Source organism: Protopterus annectens, chromosome 5.part0 (genome assembly GCF_019279795.1).
Source record: "Protopterus annectens isolate FY-2018-M chromosome 5.part0, PAN1.0, whole genome shotgun sequence".
Taxonomy (NCBI): Eukaryota; Metazoa; Chordata; order Ceratodontiformes; family Protopteridae; genus Protopterus; species Protopterus annectens.
In genome coordinates, this window is record NC_056735.1 from 783,769,962 (window position 1) to 783,795,501 (window position 25,540).

The following is a 25,540-nucleotide window of genomic DNA, read 5'->3' on the forward strand; positions in this document are numbered from 1 at the left end:
GTTTGATGTTCCACAACTTCAATCATCTGGTACTCAATAATCTGATGTTCAATGTTGTGGCACTTCGATATTTTGAAGTAGACCTAAATATATATAATATGGGTCTACTTTATTTTAACGAATTTACAGTTCACCGAATGGCAAATAACTGAGGCCACTCACCCGAAACCTCAGTATTACAAAAGTTCAGTTTGTCAAATTACAAATATCCAAAATAACAATCAATTAAAATTTAAAAAGGAAAACACACACAATCTCCAATGTTTTTTCAGGAGGGCAAGCCACCCCTATACATATATATCAACTCCGAGATCGCACTACAGTGATGGCAAGGGTATATTTTCCTATCCTTACTGTAGTGTGATTTCCTTTTGAAAGCTACGAGCGATGTAAAAATAACATCCCATAAGCTGAAGATTTCTGACACTACCATTATATCTGTCATGACTCAAAACTGGTATATTGTACGCAAAGTTACATAAAGACTGAATACTTGTACTTTTCTCATTACCACCAAGAAAGTGAGTAGATTGATGAAATGGAGTTCGGCTGAACTTCCAGAAGTAAGAAAACCACAAAATTTATGAGGAACAGACCAAAAATATGAGCCAAAAATCTGGACATTCTGTGAAAATCTGGACAGTTGAGAGGTATGTAGGGGAATTAGGGTGAGGGGATTAAAGGGTTAAATGGGACTGATGATTGAAAGGAAATGGGGTAAGGGTAGAGAGGGGATTAGTAGGTTTTATGCAAGTGTAACTGGGTAGGGAGTCACATTTTGACGTGAACTTGCCACCTGCCCTCTCTCTCGTGTTTTTTGGAGCACTGGAGGATTATGGTTATTTTATAGGTCTGGGTAGGGCAGAGAAGAGGGGCAGGTTTGCCCTCTTCTGTTCCCCCTCTGGTGTCGGATTTTCATTTCAATGAGCTGGAAAAGGAAAGTAAGCAGTTGGACGCTGCTTATCTGGTTGGATGTTTAATGCAATAATTAGAAAATGAAATGAGGGATGGGATGCTGCTTCATAAGTAAAATAAGTGAGCCGAGGTAAGGATGCTTTTTATTTGGTTGGATGTTTAATTCAATAAGTGGTAAAGAAAGTGAGCCATGGGATGCTGCTTCATAAATAAATAAGCAAGCAGAGGTAAGGTCGCTGCTTATTTGGTCAGGGTAAGTGAGGTCACGCTGCCCTAGATAACAGTTATATGAATGTTCATGCTGTGATTAAAATCAGCTATGCTTATGTTGTGATTAATAAATAATATTGCTTAATGAAGTTATGTTCATGAAGTTTAATAAAGGTTGTCAAACGTCATTCGGTGTGATTTGTTTATCGAAGTGGACCAGGAAAAAAAGCAGGTTAAACATATTTCAGTACAAGTTATGCAGTCTTTCCAGACCAATACTACAATGGTAGCACTTAAGAATATGTAATTTACGCATATCATGTATCTCTTCAGTTTAAACCATTGAATTTAAACCATGAATTAGAAAAATACAATTCAACCATAAAGCAGCTGACAGCTGACATCTGTGAGTTCTGCAGCATGTTATATGTTAGAGTCTGTTGATGCAGCTGTGTACAGCTACTTGAAATCTAAATTACCTAAATGGTGATGCAATGGCATTTATTATGAGAGACAGCTTACATGGTTCTGTTAGATTGTACATATACTGCAACAATTTATTGTGTGGTTTTGTATATGTCAGACTCTGTTGATGCATCTTTGTACAGCTATTTGAAATCTAAATGGCCTTAATGGTGATCTGATGGCTTTTTATCACAAGAGACAGCTTACATGGTTCTAGTATATTGTATATATATTGCAAGTTTCTTCTATTGTTCTTGTGCTTGATGCTTTTTAACTCCAGGTTAATAGTCTTACAGTATTTGCACTGTGTTGGACTCACATATCCTGGGCTGCACAATGTGTCTGTACTGTTAGTACACAGCCAGTGTACTAGTGTGTGATCTGTTCTATGTACCAATCCTGGCAGTGCAACAGCTGGTATTTGCAGTTTTCTAGCTTTCCAGATTTGGCATACACATTGCAGATGTACAGCATAGCTCTAGGTTAAAGTAACATTTCACATGCTTACACAGTCAGTCTCCTGTTTTGCTTACATGGTCTTTTGGGCAGTGTTTTTAGCATTATTGGTGTTACGGCACATATATCTGCATCTACTACCATATGACAGTCATGTTTTTCCTGTAATATTATTGCTGTTAGACCACAGGATATCCTGCTATGCTGTCTTTTGTAATGTGATATTTTGGTCTATATGCCACATGCCACTCCTTGCCCATGGCATGCTAGCCCTCTTTCTTATACAGGACATACAGCAGTTTTACATGAACTGCTGAACTCCACGTGAATGAAGGCCAATACATTTTCTTAGAGAATCTTTCACGCTGATGTTTGTTACCATTATTACGTATACTATGTGATGCATTAGAAGAGATATACATAGGCTGGCATAAGTGGTTCCCATTGATTTGTAGTGCAGTACTATGCTGTCTCTTACATATGCCTCTCTGTTGGGTCTGTGCTGATGGCTACTAAGGCCGTTAGTGTCAATATCAAAATGCATCAGCCATGGATCCATGCATGAGGGACCATTAACTGTAGTATCATCAGTCTGATGTCAACTATTGAATGCAAATGCTGCCAAGGTGTGGTCTGTGACTGCATTGTCTCCTACTTTGTAAGCCACTGTGCGCAGACATATCTCCTTTCCACTTTGCATTATGACCAAGCTATGTCTACCTGTGATGGTGTAAAGGGTTAACCTGACAGTGTTTTCCTTTTTTGTGGAGTGAATCTGAATGTTGGATCATAGTTACCTCAGGGGAACATCTTAGTAATTTGCAGCTTAAATGTCTGCGTGCGATAATGATAGGTTGACCATTTGTGTTCATCTGTCTTGCACCCATGTATTTGTGTGTATGCCTATGAATATTGTATATTTGATCACATCTGTGGTTTGATTACTGCTGCAGTTTACATATTCCACATTTAAAGGCATTCAGCTGTAGTAAGTAGTGCCATGTAACTTGAACGTAGTGTGAAAATGTGTGTTTCACACGTCGGTTGACCACTCAAGGGCTGCACACATTATACATGGCAGAGAACTCTTACTAAGGTCCACATTTCCTGCTCTGACAGGGCTTATGCAGGATGTACACTGTTAAAGCTTTGTGTATGTAACATGCACATGTTTCAACATGTGTTTGGATATAACACATTAATGGATGACACGTTTATATGCTTACATGTCAGTATCAAGGACACTTGACTCCACATTGTGCAATGTGTGTTGCACATGTCCTTTTGTTACATTATCAAAAGGCAATCTATCTCTGCACATCCATGGCATTGGTAACTTTACCACACATGGGCAGGAATGTCATTCCACATACTTGCAACCATGGCAAGTGTTGCAGTGCATTTGCATGACTTTTATACAGATGCTGATTATTCAGTCTGATACAAGTTAAAAGCTATGCCTGCTTTTGACAAATTTTCTACAGTTAAGCATTGTATACTGTCTACACTATTTGCACACAACAGTTGCATATGTTTAGTCAGATCCCACCTTACATAAACTCCCATTGCCATGCAGTGGAGGTGGCAATACTTATCTGAAGATATTCAGCACTTTGTCCATGGTTCCTAATGTATTTTTGCACAAAGTTATACATGGATGTATGGCACTTGCCCGCAGAATTTTTATTTATTATTTTAATTTATTTTACATTTGTTTACCTGGGTGGTCCAACTGGGACAGTGCCCATTTTCAGCGGAGGCCCGGGGAGAAAAGCTCCAGCCTAAGCTTGCATACAAAATTATCACATCAAGTAATAGAAATTATAAACAAATTCAACATTACATGACATTTACATTTACAGGGTAAAAATGTAAAAAACAAAAATATATACAAAATACAGTAAAGTACATAAAATAATATATACAGAAAGTACAAAGTACATAAAGTAATATATACAGAATTCCCTTACACATACTCTGATTCCTCTGTATGCATGCTCTACAATGGAACTTGTGTATATATGTGCTGTACGTTGACAGTCACATTACTACATCAATGTCATTGGGTGCTCATATGGCCCACCATGTATTAGCATGAGTGCATACATGTGTGATGTGTGACTGCATACATTAATTACAGCTGAACACGGTAACTGCAGTACTAACATTCAGTATCAGTAGCGCAAGTTTCCATGGTTGGGTGTATATGACGCTATTGAATGGACTAAATAGCGAATGCTATTTAGTCGATCCAATACTGTCGAAATAGCAAAATAGCGAAGTTACGGAACATCAAATATTTTCCCAAGGAAAAAATTCAGTGGGCCATCTTTGGGACTTTGCCATTTCCTCCACTATGGGGGTGTGTGGGGGGGTCAAAGCCCCCCACTTAAATTTGTGTTTTAAGTTTTTTTTTTTTTTTATGGATGTTAAATGAAAAACACTGTAATAAAAAGATCAACACACAGGAGGTTCAGATTCAGGTTCTTTACTAGTGTACATCAGAAGGCAAAAAATGTACAAGTACAGAATTTTGTCTGAATGAAACAGGAAGAACACAACTTTTATAGTATTTCTTACTAGTATTAACCCACCAGGCTGATGTAGTCAGTCACAAGGGGTTTTACATCACTTTAGCTTACAATATTCTATTCATCTAAAATGCTGATACTACATTTTGCTTAAAAAGTTTTTCTGGTAAACAACGTGGCCTTACTAGCCACCTGGTTAGTTACAATACCCTTTTACAAAAGTTTCCACTCAAGGTTCTAAATTAATTCGAACATAATAGTAGATACAGTTCTCAATACATTTCTCTTGTTACATGTTATCAGTTCTTCCTTGCAGATGGTGCGTTATCTAGCAACATATACAAGGTCGATTGCTCAAACAGGAAAGAGCAGAAGATTCTCATTATTTCACACATTTAATTTCCTGACCCAGCAGATAATCACTTGTGAGAAGCATAAGCATTAATTCTTGCTGAGCTAGCAGTTGCTGGGGTCAGAAGCCAACTTGCAAAAAGGCACACTGCAGTTTCCAAAAGCTTCTTGCAGTTTCATATGAATTCATTTTTCTTGTCATAACATTAATAGAATAAAATGCATTATATCTTTCTTATTTCATAATAAGCACTAAACATATACATTAATACATATTTTTCTAACATTTTCCCCCTGTTAATACTTTTTATTCTATTCTCAGAAGTGAAAACAGTCTTATTTCTTCTCCTAACCTCTTCCACTTAGGATTTGCAGTTAAGAGAGTCATTCAGTTTAGACTTCAAGGAGAATTTCATTTGGAACCAATTCCTCAAGTTCAATGTCTTGATACAAGGTTTCAGAGACAGACATATCTATAAAATCTTTAATTAATCTTTTCATGCAGGGGATTCCACAACAAACATATGCTCCTAATAGGAGTAAATCCACACAAATGGCAATCAGAATATTCATTAGGATGGAACCCCCCCAAACAGATTCTGGAAAAAATCCGTCAGAGGGTTTGGGCCTGGTTTGGTCATGGCTGACACTTGCTGAATCACCTCCAGATGGTTATTAATTTCATGCTTATTATCTGGAATATATGCACAGCATTCTTCTTTGATAAGCGCGCATGTACCACCTCTCGCCACTAGGGTGAAGTCAAGAGCCATCTGATTTTGCAACACAACAGTTCTCATGGCATTCAGTTCATCAGTTACTAATTCAAGAGCAGAAAAGGTTGCATTACTCATTACTTCGAGAAGTTTCGACAGTTTTCTCTGCTCCCAAATCAATTTGACTGCACCATACACTGGGAGTATACCTGCCCAAGATATAACACTGTCACTCAAGTCCATATGAGTCAATTTGTCTTTGTACTTCACGGAATTATGGTCTTTCCAACCTGCTTCAGCTCGCCCTACTGGATTCACAGGTTTCTCGATTGGATCTTTGGTTTTCTTGGAAACATCTCTCACGTTCCGTATTTTACCCAGAGGTAATTCCGCAGTGTGTCATATGGCTGGAACCAGGTAGCCCAAAAAATAACTGTGGACCAATTCTCAGGTAGCCATTTGTATGCCTTTTTCCCACACACAAAGTAACAGTTTTCAACTTTAGTGCTAATACGCACTAGCCCTGCATTAAACATTTTCTTATCTATGATTGACAATTGTTTAATCAAAACAGGATTTCTTTGTACTTCATTCAATGTCGTTTTCATTGAGTTCAAATATGAATCATAGTTAGTATTGCAAACAGTACCCCCACTTTTAGTCTTACTATAACATTTATAAGATATTGTTATGTTACAGTTACTCCAGCCCACCTGGAGAGTATCATTTTTGAAAAAACACACAATCCCCTTTTGTGTAACAGGTAAATACAATGCTATTTTATCCTGTGATCTCACAGTTCCTGTGTCAAAAAGTACATTTTCCCAAGTCTCATTGATCCCTAAAGGAACAGCGGACATTAGTAGTCCTCCATATGCTGTTGGTATAGCTGTACAAACCCAGCAGTTTGAAATGTTCATAGTCTCAGCATATACACATTTAATTGCTAGGTATGTGTTAAAGTTTGGATGCCAGTCTGTGGATGTTTCATCACGTTTATCCAGTTTTACTTGTGTGGTTGAGAAATGAAAAACCACAACGAAAAGAAAATTGTCAAAAGTACAGTCAACAAGTGTACGCTCAATAATATGATTATGCAACATTTTTGAGGTTGGTCCAAATTTCTATCTTTGGCCATTTTGTTCTTGTTGCATAACAGTTACAATGTTTTTATCAAGTTGAAAGTTTTCTACCGGTTTACAATGCGTTAAATGAATCCAAGAAGTCCTCTCGGCTATTCTGACCGCAGCAGGCGTGGCCAACAGCACCTGGTACTGTCCTTCCCACTTTGGGCTTGCCCAATTCTTCCTCTTTGTTACCTTCACCCAGATCCAGGACCCCGGGGCTAGAATCGCTTCCAATGGTCTGGTCTGTTCTTTATCTGAAAAAGAGTTAAACTGCAAAAGAGATTTATTTGTTAACAGTTTCCTCATATAACTAGCTAGCGAACTATCAGCCTCCTGGTCTGCAGGCATGAGAGCTTTCCACTGAGGTACATAATATGCCCTCCCAAACACCATTTCAAAAGGAGTCAAACCCTTTGCATTTGGAACCGTTCGCATACTCAGCAGTGCCAGAGGCAGACAGTGCACCCAGTTCTTCTGTGTTTTGCTGACTAACTTTCTAAGTTTCTTCTTGAGGACTCCATTGTGCCTCTCCACCAGTCCCGCAGACTGAGGGTGATAAGCACAATGGTTCTTCAGGGAAATCCCAGAGAAGCGTCCCAATTGCTGTATGGTCTGATTCACAAAATGTGTACCATTGTCACTATAGATCCTTTCCAGTATGCCAAATCAAGGGATAAGCTCCTTTATGAGAGCTTTTGTCACTGTTGTTGCATTCAGATTCTTGGTCGGAAAAGCTACCACCCATCTAGAAAACATATCTACAATGACAAGGCAGTACTTTTTGTTATCGCATTTGTTCAGTTCTATAAAATCCATACAAATAGTATGGAACGGATATGGCGGTGTAGGAAAACTTTCTTGTTTAGGTTTAAATGCCCCTTGTGCATGATGTTTGTTACAAATATGACATGCCGCACAAAATTTTTTTGTGTAATTTGTGAATCCATATGTTTGGAATATTCGGTTTACTAACTATACCATCCCCCCTGTTGAGACATGGCACTGCCCATGGCTCAACAAAGCTGCATATCTAAACAAATTAGAGGGCAAAATAGTTTTTTTCTCTTTGGAGATGTAGAGCCCATTTTCAAGGATTGATACTCGTTTTTCCCATTTTTGTTTCTCTGCTTTTGTAATAAGCGTCTGCATTGTTTTAAAAATTTCTAGGTCTAAAATTTCAGAGGGTTGTAATTCCTCGTCTAAAAGTAAAGTTTCTGAGTCTGAAGCTCTTGCTTTGCAGCTGCATCAGCTCTCGCATTACCTTTTGAAATTCTGTCCTGCTGCTTCGTATGAGCTACGCATTTGCAAATAGCTACTTTAGTAGGTAACTGAATAGATTCTAACAATTCTAAAATAAATTGTGCATGATTAATTGGTTTACCACTAGATGTTATCATCCCTCTTTTTTTCCACTGCTGTGCAAAAACATGTACAGTAGAAAAAGCATACTGACTGTCAGTATATATGTTTACACATTTGTCTTTTGCTAAGGTACAAGCTCGTGTTAAGGTTATCAATTCTGCTGCTTGTGCAGACAAGTTATGTGGTAAGGAATGGGCTTCTAAGGTTTCAGTGTCTGCAACTATTGCATACCCCACTAGATTTTTCCCTGTAGGGCCCCCTTCTGCATGAGGCGTCCACGTAATATGTCACCTCAGCCTTTTCCAAGGGAATATCCGTGAGATCTTGTCTGGGTAATGTTTTCTGCTCAATTTCCTACAGGCAACTGTGTGGTGTGCCATCCGCAGGAGTTGGGAGCAAAGTTGATGGATTTAATGTCGTGCATCGTTCAATTGTCATATGAGGTTGGCTCAACAGTATAGTCATACAGGAAAGGTGTCTAGCAGGAGAAAGATAAGCTACCTTTTCTTGCAGTAAAATTATCGCAACCGCATGAGGCACTCTCAATGTGAGAGGGTGGAATAACACCACTGAGGCTGAAGCCTGTACTGCCATTGCAGCTGCAACCACTGCTTGCACACAGTGGGGCAAGGATCACACCACTGGGTCTAACTGTGATGAATAGTAAGCTATGGAATGTTGCTTATCCCCATGTTGTTGTGTCAACACTGATGTCATCAGTCTGCAGTTTGAAAGAAACGTTTATGATAGTTTGGTAGTCCTAAGACTAATGAAGAAGCTATCAATTGTTTCAACCTGCAGAAAGCTATTTCTGCTTCAGGTGTCCATTGTAATAAACCCTGTGCTGCCATCATTTTTTTGTATATGAGGTCGGTCAGTGGAGCAGATTCCAAAGCATAGTTTGGTATCCAACTCCAGCAGAAATTAGTTGTTCCCAGGAAGGACATCATTTCCTTCTTGGTCGCTGGTTTGGGTGTTTGTAAAATCGCTGTTTTTCTATCCTCATCTAGTATTCTACCTTCTTTGGATACTACATATCCTAGGTATCTAACTTGTTTTCTCCAAAGCTGTAGTTTGCTTTTGTTTACTTTGTGTCCCTGTGTTGCTAAGAATTGTAACAGTGCTATGGTATCCTCCCTGCATTGCTGCTGGGTGGGGGCTGCTAGCAATATGTCATCTACATAAAGTAGAATTTGACTACCCCCTGGTGGGGTAAATCCCACCAAATTACTAGCCATTTCTTGTGCAAATATTGTTGGACTCTCACAATATCCCTGTGGTAGTCGAGTATAGGTATACCTTTTTCCCCGAAATGTAAATGCAAACCAATATTGGCTATCAGGATGTATAGGTATTGAAAAGAAGGCATTGCTGATATCTACCACAGAGAAATATTTTTGATGAGGTTTCAAATCATTTAACAAAGTGTGTGGATCCGGCACCGTAGGTGCTCTAGGTATTACTGCATTATTTACAGCTTGTAAGTCCTGAACCATACGCCATTCCCCGTTTGCCTTTTTAACAGGAAATAGGGGTGTATTACATGGTGAATCAGGAGATTCTACCAGTACTCCTTCTCTAAGTAATGCTGCTATTATAGGTTTGATTCCTATTTCTGCATCCTTTCTTAAAGGATATTGTCTCTTCTGTGGTCTGAATGCTGACTTTGGCATAATAGTAACTGGTCCTGCGTTGGAATAAGTCCTACATCTGACTTGCCTGTTGACCAAAGAATCTTTGGTATGTTACATAAGGCTTTCTCCTCTTCTTCTAATAAGAATGCTAATCAGCTGTCCTCGCTAGACTGCAAGTGTACAGCTGGGTGTGCCTGTGTTAACCAATTCAGTTTTTGTTTCTGTATTCCCTGCTCTGATAATTCTAAATCAGTTTGTTTCTCCCATCTCGTTACCTTTTTTCCTAGGTCTGCCCATTTTACATTTTTGTTCTTAGTTAAACTGACATGTGGTAATCGATTAGATTTGTATAGTGCAAGGAATTCTTGAGGTAATGAACAGCTAACAACACTGTTTCCCTCAGTATCCCAGTACAGATTACGTAACACTAATCTGTTTGCATGCTTTCTGAACAATTCTTGCTCATATTCCTTATCAGGTCCTGGTGTTCTACAGTAATACAGAGTACAATGCAACAAATGCTGTCTGTCAGTGTCAAGGGAGGGGGATTTACTGATGGCTATGTTCATCAGTTCCTCGGTCACTGCCCCTGGACCAGTCGTAACTAAGTCCTGGCTGTACCAGTAAAAAGTCTCACCCTTCGGTCACACCACAAAAGTATCCATTTGTCGCTGTGCCTCCATACCCTGCATAGTCGGAACTACTGCTATGCCAAATATCTGCATAAGGTCCCTACCTAATAGGTTCACTGGACATTTTGCAGAAACAACAAATTTACTCCTTTGAGTCATCCCTGAAACAGGGTCAGTTATTGCTATATCATGGGAAATTTGCAGCTTTCACTAATATATAATCAGGTGATTCTGAATGTTCTGGAAATTTGGAGGGGTGTATCAGAGTCCGTGATGCTCCTGAATCACACAGGAATTTAACTTCCTTCCCCTCCACCAGAAGTGTAACTTCCAGTTTTGTGTCTGCTAGGTAGAGCTCTAGGCTCAATAATGCTAAATCTAAAATCTCATTTTCTTCATCTTCCATGTCTACTTGCACTTCCTCTACTCCTTCTATCACATTTACATTTGTCCTTTCTTTATTGTCTTTTCCCGATGATTTCTGACTCTCGTATGGTGTATCTTCACCATCATATAGTCAGTCCTCATCTCCCTTATCCTCTGTGGTTACCTTCTTATTTTGTTTGCAATCCCTAGCTAGATGTCCTTTCTTCCCGCACTTAAAGCATTCACCTCTCTTTTTCCTTTCTTCAAAGTCCTCTGACCGTTTGTCAGACTGTTTATTTCCCTGTGCATTTTTCTTACTCTTTTTACCAGACTGTAATACATAAACTTCAGCTCCATCTTCAGCAGTGAAGACTTGCGCTTTCTTTTTCTTTTTGCTATTAAAATGTCTTTCAGCATGTCTAGCATATTCAAGTAAGGCTTGTAACCTACTTGTTCGATGATCTATCATATGCTTCGTAATGAAGCTACTAATAGGTGCAATGCAACCTTTTAAAAATGCATTTTTCAATTGTTGTTCAAACGGGGAATCATTTGTCTGATTTTCGGGAACTGTCATACTGCTATGGTTATTAAAACATTCTAATAATCTGGCATAGTATCCATCTACTGTTTCATTTTCTTGCTGTATGCATTGCTTAATACAAGTCCAGTCTGCTCTAGGTTTCCACTTCTCAGAGATTCGGTCTGTAAGGCCTTTTACTCTATTGTCAAGTTCTGTGTCACTATGTGGGAGTGGCTTAAATTCTGCATTATGAGGATTCCAGGTGCCACTAATCATGTGCCAATCTGGACCTACAATTTGTCTAACTACTTTTTCTACTTCTTCTCCATTTAAGTGGTAACTTAACCTCATGCCTTGTAAATCTTCTAGGAATTTTGTAAAATTAACTTTTGGATGGGGAATTCCCTCAGTAGCCTTCCGGATATCCTCCGGTGTCCATGGCCTATATACCAAGAGGGTTGGGTCCTGTCCAACCTGTCCTGCCTGAGGATTTGGTACCTCTATAAGAGGACATATTTCTTCCTCACTCTTAGCTTGTAAATTTCTCTCCATTTGATACGATTCTATGTCCCCCCATGTTTTACGTGTTTGGGACCTAGTTTCAATGGGATCACTAACAAACGATTTCAGTTTCACTGAGACATCAGGATACCGCGGAGGTGGACCAGCTTGTCCTCCCGCTTCATATCCTGAAAAAGGGAGTGGTGGGGGCAGAGGAGCCGTTGCTACTACTATATTATTATCGTCTTTGTCTAAAAACAATGCCTTTGAATTATTACTCTTTTGTTCCCTACAGTTTGCTTCCTTAATTCACCTGTGTGCCTGAGGAATGCCTACTTGTCGTTGTTTTCTTGCCTGACCTTTTGTATCACTTTTAAGCTGTTTAAGAAGTTTAACAAGTGAAGATTTGTCTAATTTCCCATCAAATTCATATTTGTTAACCCATTTTGCATAATATCTAACATTATCTGCACATTGTAGTTGCATATATTTTGCGTCTTCTGTTAGGGGCGGGTCTCGCGATGTTTTAGTGCACTGATTTCCCATGTCAATAAATGTTACGTAACCCTTTTACCACGTGGTACCACAACTTCAGTTCCTTTCACAGTTTATCTAGAATAACTGCCTACCTTATTCCGTTACCCTGATCTATGACCAAATAAACAGTAATTTTTCTTGTCCCTGATCTGTATGACAAATCTGACAAAAAAAACAATATTTACTGTAACCTAGTCCCTGATCTAAAACAGAAAAAAGGCAAAAAGTCTCCCTACCTGAGCCTCCGGTATTGAGCAGTCATGGTTCGAAGTGGAGATCCGCTCTTCAGCCACAGATCAGAAAGTGGCCAGTCTCTTTAAACGACAATTCAGTCAGAGGTCTTTTCACTCAAGAAGAACCATTTTGGTATCTTCACCTGCATGCAGTCTTCGACCACTGCTACGCTCTGATCCACAGCTTCTGAGGGATTCCGGTCCGTAGGACCAATCTGTTAAATGAAAAACACTGTAATAAAAAGATCAATACACAGGAGGTTCAGGTTCAGGTTCTTTACTAGTGTACACCAGGAGGCAAAAAACGTACAAGTACAGAATTTTGTCTGAATGAAACAGGAAGAACACAACATTTATAGCATTTCTTACTAGTATTAACTCCCAGGCTGACGTAGTCAGTAACAAGGGGTTTTACATCACTTTAGCTTACATTATTCTATTCATCTAAAATGCTGATACTACATTTTGCTTAAAAAGTTTTTCTGGTAAACAACGTGGCCTTGCTAGCCACCTGGTTAGTTACAATACCCTTTTACAAAAGTTTCCACTCAAAGTTCTAAATTAATTTGAACATAATAGTAGATACAGTTCTCAATACATTTCTCTTGTTAGATGTTATCAGTTCTTCCTTGCAGATGGTGCGTTATCTAGCAACATACACAAGGTCGATTGCTCAAACAGGGAAGAGCAGAAGATTCTCATTATTTCACACATTTAATTTCCTGACCCAGCAGATAATCACTTGCGAGAAGCATAAACATTAATTCTTGCTGAGCTAGCAGCTGCTGGGGTCAGAGGTCAACTTGCAAAAAGGATCACTGCAGTTTCCAAAAGCTTCTTGCAGTTACGTATGAATTCATTTTTCTTGTCATAACATTAATAGAATAAAATGCATTATATCTTTCTTATTTCTTAATAAGCACTAAACATATACATTAATACATATTTTTCTAACAAATGGAGCAGTGAATTTTTTCCCTAGGAAAAAAATTGCTGTTCTGTTTGTTCGATATTTTGTTGTTTCAATATTATCAGTAAGATGAAATAGCATTTGCTATTTACATTGTATGATGATATGATATAGACACCCATGGTTAGCTGTTACTTTTCTGTAACAAAGATAGCAGTACTGTCCTACTAAAATACAACGCCATGCATGTCATGCACGTTGAACACATGACCTCATTTGTCTTGTCTGAACATAGCCCTGTATGTGTGGTTTCATGAGTAACACATCTCAGTATTGAACTACAACTACCACATTGTAGGTTATAGTAAGCCTATATTACTTTTTATTATTTGTAGTGTTCAGTATTGTACCAGATACCATTGTGCATGTTGTACAGTTTACACCCTGTAGCATATCAGGAATGGTAGAAATGCATACCTGTGATTTATATGCAGCAGGCCTCTATAATGTGCACAGAGGGCATTTGATGTTTTAGCATTCTATTGCATTTTGTGTCACATTTTGGTTTTCATGCAATGTTGATCCTCTGATGAACCAGGTGCATTGTGCATTGTGTTGCTATCTTGCCTGAACACTGATCAGTTGTTACTTGTAGAGTCCCATATCACAGTAGTACTATGGCTTAGTAGATGTCTACATTCTGCATATAGAGTCCAAGAATCAATCCTGACCTTTCATCTTATAATCCTAGCTTTTTAGGTATGGCATATGCCATTTGTGTACATGTCCATAGCTGCCAACATGTAAAGTGTGTGCATTTCCACATATGTTAAGCTCTACTGTGATAAATTTTCTTGTGAGGTATTGCTCCACTTACCGTGCCATCAGCCATTGATAACACACCAATAATGTTGTTTACACTGGTACATTATTTTGCCATTGTAGTCATGGTGGGCTATGTGTAGGTTATAACCCTCCCTCGTCTGTTCTTGTTGGTGCCATTGTATGGCTCCTCCTGTGGGTCTACCTGTTTATTGTATGGGTGCCACACCCTTTCCTTTTGTACTGTGCCACCTTGTGATTGTTTAATGTGCTGCCAGGATTTTTCTGTGTTTCTTCCTCATCTAGATATTCTCTATCATATACCAACAACTCACCAATCCTTCTTATTTCCAGACATTCTCTCTGAACAGGTTTTATTTAATTGTTTTATGTATTGCCCTTGTTGACCAGGAAGGTCTGACTGGGCTATACAAAACCTTTTTTCAGCACAGGCCCAAAAAAGGTCCACAGGCATACAGTAACAAAAATACTTAAATTATAAACAAGTAAAATGCAGCAGTAATAACAGGTACATGCATAAATTACAGAATCATTCTTTAAGGAGTTAACAGATAGTATTACAAGTTGTGAATGTGAATATTTCATGATAAGTAGGCAAAATAATAATAGAAGATTTGGTGTATAAAAAGTAAGGCCGATTTAGACAGTCAGCATTTGATACTTTGTGATCAGAAGTATATATTTAGGAGTTGTTGAGTAATAAGAAAGGTAGCTTGGGTGATGTCAACATGTACAGAGGATGAAGAGGATATCATCAGAGTCGTGTGAAATTAAAAAGGGTGAGATGGGATTGGGAAGGGAAGTAATCTAGGGTGGGAGATGTAAAACTAGTTTAAGGTAGTAGGAAAAGGTAGATATAGTATGAGATTAGTGAAAGAAAGCTGGCGGAAAGGAAGAGGGTAAAACAGCATAAGTGGAGGTGAATTAGGGTGGAAAAGGAGGAGACAGATAAGCTAGGTGCACAGGGGAGATATGTATGAGGCAGTAAAGAAATAAGAGATTTGTTTGAGGAAAAGGTTGGGAGGAAAGGGATATGTTTGTGAAGGAAAAGATAGATGGCAGAGCTGAAGATAAAGCTAAGGTTTAGCAAGAGAAGTACAAATTTAGAGCATTTATTCTGGGTAAGAGCAGGAGTATACCAGCAATTATTTAGGTGTTGTTTTAGGGTGTGCTTAAAATGGCTTGGTTTATAAACTTGCTTATACATGTAAATTGAGCATAAAGAGTCTCCTACAGAGTTGCCAGATTTGATGACACAGAGACCACTTTTTTTTTTATGACTATATAGATGTGCTGGGAGTATATAGGTTGTCAACTATAATGACAGCAAGAGGGATTGTTTTTGTGACTGTGTTTATAGTGGTATTGCTGGCTGAGAGAATTTTGAAAGATTGTAGCTGTGCTATTTTATGTTTAGATATGAAAAGTATTAGTTTTGTTTTCTTAGCATCTAACAAAAAGTTAGGGTTTTGTAGTCAGGTCCCAATGGAAGAAAAGGATCCTTGGGTCATTTGAAGCAGCTGTGGAAGGTTTGTTGTTGTACATATAAAAGTGGGGTCACCTGCATATTGAAAAGCTCTTTTCTTCCATGTGTGTTACCCTTCTTTACCTTAACTCTCTTCTACTTCTCTGTCTCCTTCATTCCCTGGGGTGTATGCATTGTGCGTGTTCCTCACTTCTTATAGTATTGTTTGTTACCTTACTGATGATGTAGTGCTGCATGCCATGTCACCATTTTTTGTTTTGTTTTGTTCTATTTTCCCTAGCTATCTGGCAGATTCCACAGCACTGCAGTGTTCTGCACTCTTTAGCTGTGTTGACGTGATATGCAAGAAAGTGTATAACACTACATGCAGCCTGTTGCATAACAGTACATGGATCTTTAACATCTGTGACATATCTTTGTGCTATTTTACTTAACTATGACAAATCCAAGCCAGACTGTTACTTCCATTCTGCTGTTCGTTTTTGATTGTCATGCTTATGCACTTCAGTCACTTTAGTTGTGCTAACTAAACTGATCTTCAGGTGTATCCCTCAATCTCTGAGGGAGTACACTCATCAATATGCTAATTCTACAGTTAATGTTCCCTGTATATTACATTGCATGGTGATTGCTTCCACTGTATCAGGTGCAGTCCATAGTTCTGCATTAATCTTTTGGAATCTGACCCAGTGTCCACCCTTACAATATAATTTTCATAATGTTCTACATACTTTTCAGTTTTAGAACTAATGATATTATATACATTTGTAACAACATTTTAGAGAACTAATTGTACATGCATGATTTTGTATGTAAACATGTTCACTTGCATTCAAAATGCAGCTGTCAAATGCAACTGAATGTTTAGTTTAAATAGAGCTCTTGCTTTCAGTATTATTTATAAACAGGCTTCATGCATTCATGCTGAACCTGTTAAGAAAGCAGTTATTGAGTCATATGACCATTTATGATTTTCCAGTATGCTTTACTATGCCTGCCTGTACCACCTTACTCATATGTGCCAACCCTAACCCTATACCTACCCCTGACCTTAACCTCAACCCTGGACCTTATCTTCTGAAAAAAGCTCTTTCCCTTAAAGTACCATTACACTAGACAACAAGACACACATATCTCACATAATATGAACACACAAGATTAAAGCTACCCCTTCACCTTGCTGTTACTTTAACCCTAACATACATAAATTTACACAAAACAATCCCAACTATATAACACCAACCCACTTAACTCTCAACAAAATGAGCAGTTGATAAAATGAAAATCAGAAAAATGTAACTGCAACTATCTGTCTTTCTCTATATCTAGTTATCTGTATATTCATCTATGTATCTATTCTGTTTTTGAACATGGATATAAACTACATTCACAAAGGGATAAATATAAAACATTCATTTTTATCTTGTTTGCCTCTAAGTAACATGATTTCATAAATAATGATGGCTCATGCAGTATCTCAACAAAGTATATTTTTGGATCACTTATGGTATATTTCCTCTTAGATTAACTGTCAATCATAAAGTACTAAATGCCTTAAGTATTTTATCCTCATTTGCCTTCTCATGTAGCTTACCTGGAGTGTTGATGTTCCTTTGTCATGTCTTACCTCTGTCATGTCTTACAGTTTTGTGCATTGAGTCTAAGCTATCATAGCTCTGAATATCCCTTCAACACTACCATATCCCTTGTCCTTCCTGTCTTCTGTCCTCTGTATCCAACTTTGCATCTAGTGCATTGCAAAGCTCTATCCTTGGAACTGTTGTATTCCAGCAGAACCCTTAGAATACTAATACAATACTTTAAGAAATTGTCATTTTACTTAGGGTATACATGTTTTTACTGTAACAGATATACTAACAAAATAATCAGGTGGAGATGTTATGATAGGGATTAAAGATAGTTATGAGACCTGTGATTATTACATGATCAATGATAACACTAATACTACAGAGTGTGTAACTGTGACAATAAAGACAACCCTGGAACATATAACAATTGTTGGAGTGCATAGACCACCAAAGTCAAGTGCAGATGGCCTAGAGAAATTTGTACATTTCTTGCATGAAACACAGCAGGGAAGAATAATATTAGCTGAGGACCTAAATTTACCAGAAACAGACTGGAATAATATTGATTCAACAATGTTAGTAAGGAAATTATTCACAACTTCTATTAAAGACCAATTGCTTCATATTGTAAAAAAAAAAAAACTACCAGGGGATGGAACATACTAGACATTGTTTGTGTTCCTAAAGAAATTACTGTTATTTCAAGTCAAGTTTTTCCACCATTGATGTGCAGTGATCATGGGGTTATAAAGGTTAATTTGTTGCTAGATAATTTTGCCAAATGAAAATCTAAACCAGTACACAAAAGATTTATTATAGATTACATGGAAGCAAAACAGTCACTATATAAAACTAAAGGGAGTGAGGTATTCAGTGGAAAAACTGCAGATGGAATGTGGAAAAGTTTGAAAGAGAAATTGAGTGCAAAAAGTAAAAAAAAAAAAAATTCTTAACATCAGAATCTAGGCATACAACATCAGGGGGATATATTTCCATAAGAAAAAGATATCTGATTAAGGTGTGAGACAAAACATTTAAGAAATGGAAGCGAGGTTGAACTACAACTTTGAAAACTGAAATAAACAAGCTGGACAAACAGATTAAGCATAATGTAAGACAAGATCAAGAAACATTTGAAGAAAATTTATATAAAGATAGTAAGCAAATAGGAAACCTTTTAAAAGATACATAAGATGTGGAAGGAGTAAAGAGGCACACACTGATAAACTGATTGCAGATTCTAAAATTTATTCTCAGGTACAACAGATTATAGATACATTTACAAAATATGATGCAAAACAGTTTGGCTCCACAAAAGGGGTGATAAGTTGTCCTAGTGACATCCAGGTAACCCCAGATACTGGAATCAAATTAGATTATATTGAAAAAGAACTGTGCAAACTGGATCTAAACAAAGCACAGGGATGAGATGGAATTAGGAACAATGACCTGAGAACACTTCAGCAAGAACTTATGGTACCATTATATCTATTATTCACTAGGTCATATAAATATGGGGAGATTCCTCAACATTACATGCCCTTATTAAACCTATATTTAAGGGAAAGGGGAGTAGGATAGATCCAGAGTAATACAGACCCTTATGTCTACTTTCCTGTTGTGCAAACATAATGGAGAAGGTAATATTGGATAAGTTATTATCAGAAATGGATAGGTTAGGACTTGAAACCATATATCAGCATGCATGTGTTGAAAATAGATCTATTGCCACCTGTAACCTGATGTTCTATAACATTATAATAACAGCTATAGATGAAAAATTGTGCTGTGATGTAATTTATATAGACTTAACTTTGACATTTGACAGGGTCATACACGAAACACTGATCAATAAATTAGTACAACTAGGTATTGATGTACTCTTGATAAAATGGATAGCTGCATGGCTTACAAATAGGACATGGCAAGTATCATAAAGCAACTGGACAGGTGAAATCCTTGGATACTGTCAAGGTGTTCCAGAGGGCTCTGACCTAGTCCCATACCTATTTAGATTGTATCTTTCAAACCTAACTTGTTCATCTGAGGTGTTCTACAGTCTATATGCAGATGACCTGCAATTGGGTAAACTAATTACATGTGTTACAGATGGGTCTATATCACATAGTCAGAGTTGTATAACTTCGAACACTGAATGTTCGAACCATTCCATTCGAAGTTACAAAACTTTGACTAGTGATTGAAAAAAAAGAAGTAAAAACAAAATAAACTGTTGTAAGAAGGGGGGCAAGCCCCTCTTCACCCCCCACACCCACTGCTACTTAAATATACTAACTTCGATATTGCACCACATTGAAATGAACGGAAACCTCTCCTTATGGAGATTTCCATTTAAACGCTCAAACTTGTACAAGTTCGAACTTATGGTCTCAACCATATGGGGTTCGAACTTGTACAAGTTCGACTATGTGATAGGAACCCATTACAGATAAGGCATGTCTGCAAAATAAATTGACTAAATTAACCATTTGGGCACAGGAGAATAATAGGCTGATAAATACATCAAAAACTAAGCATATGAGATTTGGAAGACATAAATTGAAAGGTGAATATTTAATACAGCACACACTGATTGAAACTGTAGACTCATTTAAGGACCCGGGTATATGGGTAGATTCAGTTATGCGTTTTTCTAATCATATCAACCAGTTGGTTAATGACAGTTACAGAACTATAGGCTGTATAAAAAGATTTATAAAGTGTAGGAAATCAAAAATGAAGAAATCATTGCTTGTTATTTACATTAGACCCAAACTTGAGTATAGAATAACAATATGGAAACCCTATAAGAAAACAAGCATGAGTAAACTGGAAAGAGTACAGCAGAAATACACCAAGAGCATCCATGGATGGAAAAATGTAAGTTATTATGAAAGACTAAAATATCTGAACTTGTACAGTGTCTCTTATAGATATCTAAGAGGAGATTTTAAGGTATATATGGCATTTCTAGACAAAAACCCTAAACATTCCCAGTGGTAATCAAAAAGTACTAAAATTATCAGATAAACTATGTAGAAAATTCTTTAAGAATGTGGAGTGCACTGTTCTCTGACAGAATAGCTGATGCATGGAACAGACTACCAAAATACATTAAATCAAGTACTAATTTAGATATTTTTAAGAACAGCCTGGACACATATTATGGGAGTAAGTGTTTTGGTTTATTGGCAAGCTAGATGGGCATTAATGCCCGTGCTTGAAATATTTGTATGAATTTATATATGTATGTTAGATCCACTGCTAACTTAGTCACACCATAAAAATCTCAACAAGTCAATTTAAATAAAACTTGCCAATAGTTATTTTATCATCATCTAACCTCAAGTGTGTCTAAAGCTAGATATTATTTGCAATTACTCATAGTCTCATTAACTAACACTTATTATCTACGACTGACCCCCCCCCCTCCAAAACAGCCAAATAGACCACAAAATACTTATAGCTATCTTGAATACATTTGGTATATTAATTGATCCAATCCTAACATTCAATAATCACACTAAATTCATAATTTGCAAAGCACTCAGACTGCTTAAACCCTCATACCTGCTTCTACACCTCCTCACTTCTAACATGCTACGGTGTATTCAGAAATATCTCATTCTAAAACTCAAATGTTATTTCCTTCTCTTTACATTAGGAAACAAAAACTGTTAACCAGTCCCAAAAAAAACAAACAAATAAAATAGGTTGCGTCATTAGTCTGTTAGATATTCATCTATTTCAATGCAATTAATGTCAATCTTATTGCCTCAACAAAAAAGAATGGCTTGAGACAACACAAGAACTTAATAAAAAACATTTTTTGAAAAACACACATTCAAAAAACACACTCTATCAGAGCTATTGCTATGATAAAAAGTAAAGAATGAATGTCAGAGTGTATATATACACTATGTGGGTAGCTCAGGGGGCTGTCTATATTTAAAATTAATGGTATTGTTTCGCATGTATTTCTTTGTGAGGTTTCACATTCAAATTGTGGCTAAGTTACATGATGTAACTGAAGAAAACAAGGCATAGAAACATGACTGGAAGCATAAAATATTAAAAGTTTAATGAGGTAAGTGCTTTCACACCAAATACTAGTGCTTCTTCAGACCAAAAAAAAAACTACATCAGCAAACACTTATAATATATTCCCTCTAGTTCAAAGCAGCCAATAAACAACAGAGAAGGGTAAAAACATAGCTACAGCTTGTATCATTTAAAGAGACATTGTGCTTTCAGTGCAGGTTTAATAGAAACCCTGTCATTTAGACCTGGGTATTTATCAGTTTGCCATAAATTAATCCAATGCAATTCTCTGTTTCAGTGATTTTTTTTACATTAGCTCCACATATATTTTTAGAAATAATTTCAACAACTTGAAATCTAAAGCCATGTTCATTTTCATTCTGCATGCAATGTCTGGCCAGTGCATTTTTAGTGTCACCATTCCTAATACAATACATATGCTCCTTGACTCATTCCATCAGTGACCTGTTAGTTTTTCCTACATAGAAACTGAGCAAACTTTGCATGTTGCCAGAAAAATCAAATTCCTGGTTTTACAGTTAGCTTTAACTTCAAATTTATACTCAAACTGGGTGACTCAATGAACACTAAATGCTGATGTATTAATAAATGTACAGAAATTGCATGTAAGGCATTGTTTAGTGCTTGCTCAACCACCTCCTAGTCTCGTATCTTTTTCTTTTGCATTTGTATAGTAAAGTTGCCTTTTAAGAGATTTCTTGTTCTTAAAAGTAAAATTTGGTCTGTGACCAATGACTTTTGAAATATCATTGTCTAAGCTCAATATAGACCAATTCAACTTAATAATGTTCATTATACCAGTCATATCACTAGTATAAAATAAAGAGATAGACACACTATTCCTATTACTAATGACATGGAGAGACTTTGCTTCAAAGACAAGGATTGAAAAATATGGCTTTGCCTTATTTACCCTTTGTGTAACTCCCATACCAATGTTCCATTCAACCTCACATGCTTTATAGCCCCTTTCAATTATTTTCTAAGTATCTGGACTTTTTGCCTGAAAATTTCATCACAATTATTCAGTCTTGACACTCTCATTGTTTGACCCTTGATGACATTCCGGAATATATGGCCAGGGTGCATACTGTCCCTGTGCAAAATGGGATTCCTCCTACAATATTTTCTATATAGTTTAGTCTGGAGGCTCCTGGTTGTGTCAATACTAACTAGCACATCCAGGAAATCTATTTCACTAGCAAAGAAGTTGAATATGAATTTTAGAAAAAAGAGGTAGTGGACTCCAAATAGCTAATGAACAGCATAAGCTGTTTTTCAGCCCTCCCCACACAAAAAACAAGTCAGCTATAAATCTCATGTAGAAGCTCACAAGTGGGGCATATTCATCCAAATTTAACAGGGAGTTGTTCTCCCACTCGGTCATGACTATGTTGGTATAGCTATTGGCACAGGGTGTGCCCATAGCTATGCCAACCTTCTGTAGAAAGAGATGTCCTTCAAAAAGAAATACATTATTTTCTAACACAGTTTTCAGGAACATAGAAATAAGATCAATTTTACTTGGGGTATACTCACTGTGTTTAACAAGGAATTCATGTACCATAGAAATTCCCAAAGAATGAGGGATAGCAGTAAATAATGATGCAACACCCATTGTTACTAACAAAAAGCTATCTCTCAACTTCCTATTTACACTATATTTATATAAGTCTTCGAGAAACTGTCTGCTGTCTCTCAGGACCTGTTCCTGTCTCTCCAATAGAGGTCTCAGGTTCTTTTCAATAAATATAGAAAAGGGCTCTGTGAGCCAACAACTTCCTGAGAGGTCTAAATGGTGGTTGTAATGCATTTTGATGTGTTTTGGGAGTCCATGGAAAACTGGTATCAGCGGGAACTCAACAGATAAATAGGTGTATACTTAATTGGTAATAATATGACTGCAATAACAGTCAAACAAAGCAGCATCAACCTCAGCTTTCATGCTATCTGTTACATCAAAATTAATTCTGGCATAAACACTCTCATCTAGCTAAGTAGAAAAAATAGTATTAAAATAATATTCATAATCCATTACAATAACGGCACTGCCTTTATCAGCATTTTGTATCATTATATCACCATCTTGTTGCAAAGACACCAGTGCTTCTTTCTCTGAAGTACACAGATTGCAAAACTTTCTTTTAAGTATGCCACTAATGGTAGCGTGCAACAAGTTATGTTCACATTTTTTTGCAAAATGCGTCCAATACCAGATGTAAATTTGGCTGAAAAGTGCTTGGTTTCTTAAAACTAGAAGCCACTTCATCATTACTACAATATAACATTTTTATCATTACAGTGCATGCAAACTTTTTAATGTCAATAACTGTCTCTGTAGACTGAGAGCCTTGTGTTGGAATAAAATTTAAACCAGGACTTAAAAGCGACATCTGAACAGCTGTTAGACATTTCTTAAAAATATTGTGTATTAAAGATTGGTTTTCTCTTGTCACATTCTTTTTATCATTCACTGGTCTTCCTCTTGCCAATGGCTCTTCCTCTCTCTGCTGTGTGAGCGATACTGGCATATAGGCTCCTTCTGCTTGATGAGCAGTGGTAGTGGCAGTTGTAGTGGCAGTGGTCTGGAAGCTGCCTTCTGGGCTTGTATCTTTTTCCTCACATCTGGTGGTTTGCTGAGGCCAGGAGTAACTAAAGAGCCCCCAACAGTAGAGTGAGAAGAGGATGGTGTGTCTATGATAGTAACAGTATTACCAGCCCAAGCAATTTCAAAACTAGTAACACTGTTCTCAGGAGTTATATATTTCTGTGTCAGGTAAATACATTCCCTTGTCTAAAATCAACAGTGTCTCTATTTAACTTATTTTGCTTTTGTATGTTTGGTCACTGTTCAAATGAAATAATATTATCCATCACACCATCCATCTTGGACAAAAAAATTCATCACCAAACATATCAGTTAATTCACAGTATTTGGTATTAACAGCTTCACTCAATACTAACTCAATACGTTTAAAAAAGTCCAGTAGCAACCGAATATAATTAAAGCTGCATTCTAAATTTAGTTGCTGCCACTTACACACGATTTCAGCATAGGTTTCACCATATGTGGTCATATTTGAAACACGCAGCCCACGATGAATAACTTTATGAAACAAACAAGCTTCCAAGTGTAAGCGTTGCCACTGAAGGCATTTAAGTTTATATATATAATTTTCAAGTTCTCTTACCACTGAAAATAGATGTGCTTCATTAACATTCAATGTAACAGTTCCATTCACCAGCTTAGTGTTGATTTTTGCTAGGAGAGAGTTAGTTTCTGTAGTCAGCAAAAGGGTAAAATGATTATTGAAAAAGATGATATTGAAAAGAACCTGAGACCTCTGTTGGAGAGACACGAGCAGATCCTGGGAGACAGCAAACAGTTTCTCAAAGACTTATATAAATATAGTGTAAATAGGAAGTTGAAAGATGGCTTTTTGTTAGCAACAATGGATGTTGCATCATTATTTACTGCCATCCCTCATTCTTTGGGAATTTCTATGGAACATGAATTCTTTGATAAACACAGCGAGTATACCCCAAGCAAAATTGATCTTATTTGTATGTTCCTGGAAATTGTGTTAGAAAAGAATGTATTTCTTTTTGAAAGACATCTGTTTCTACAGATGGTTGGCATAGCTATGGTCACACCCTGTGCCAATAGCTATGTCAACATAGTCATGTCTGAATGGGAGAACAACTCCCTGTTAAATTTGGATGAACATGCTCCACTAGTGAGCTTCTACATGAGATTTATAGCTGACTTGTTTTTTGCGTGGGGGTAGGGACTGAAGAACAGCTTATGCTGTTCATTAGCTATTTGGAGTCCACTACCTCTTTTTTAAAATTCACATACAACTTCTCTACTAGTGAAATAAATTTCTTGGATGTGCTAGTTAGTATTGACACAACCAGGAGCCTCCAGACTAAACTATATAGAAAATCTTGTAGGAGGAATCCCATTTTGCACAGGGACAGTATGCACCCTGGCCATATATTTCAGAATGTCATCAAGGGTCAAACAATGAGAGTGTCAAAACTGAATAATTGTGATGAAATTTTCAGGCACGATGTCCAGATGATTAGAA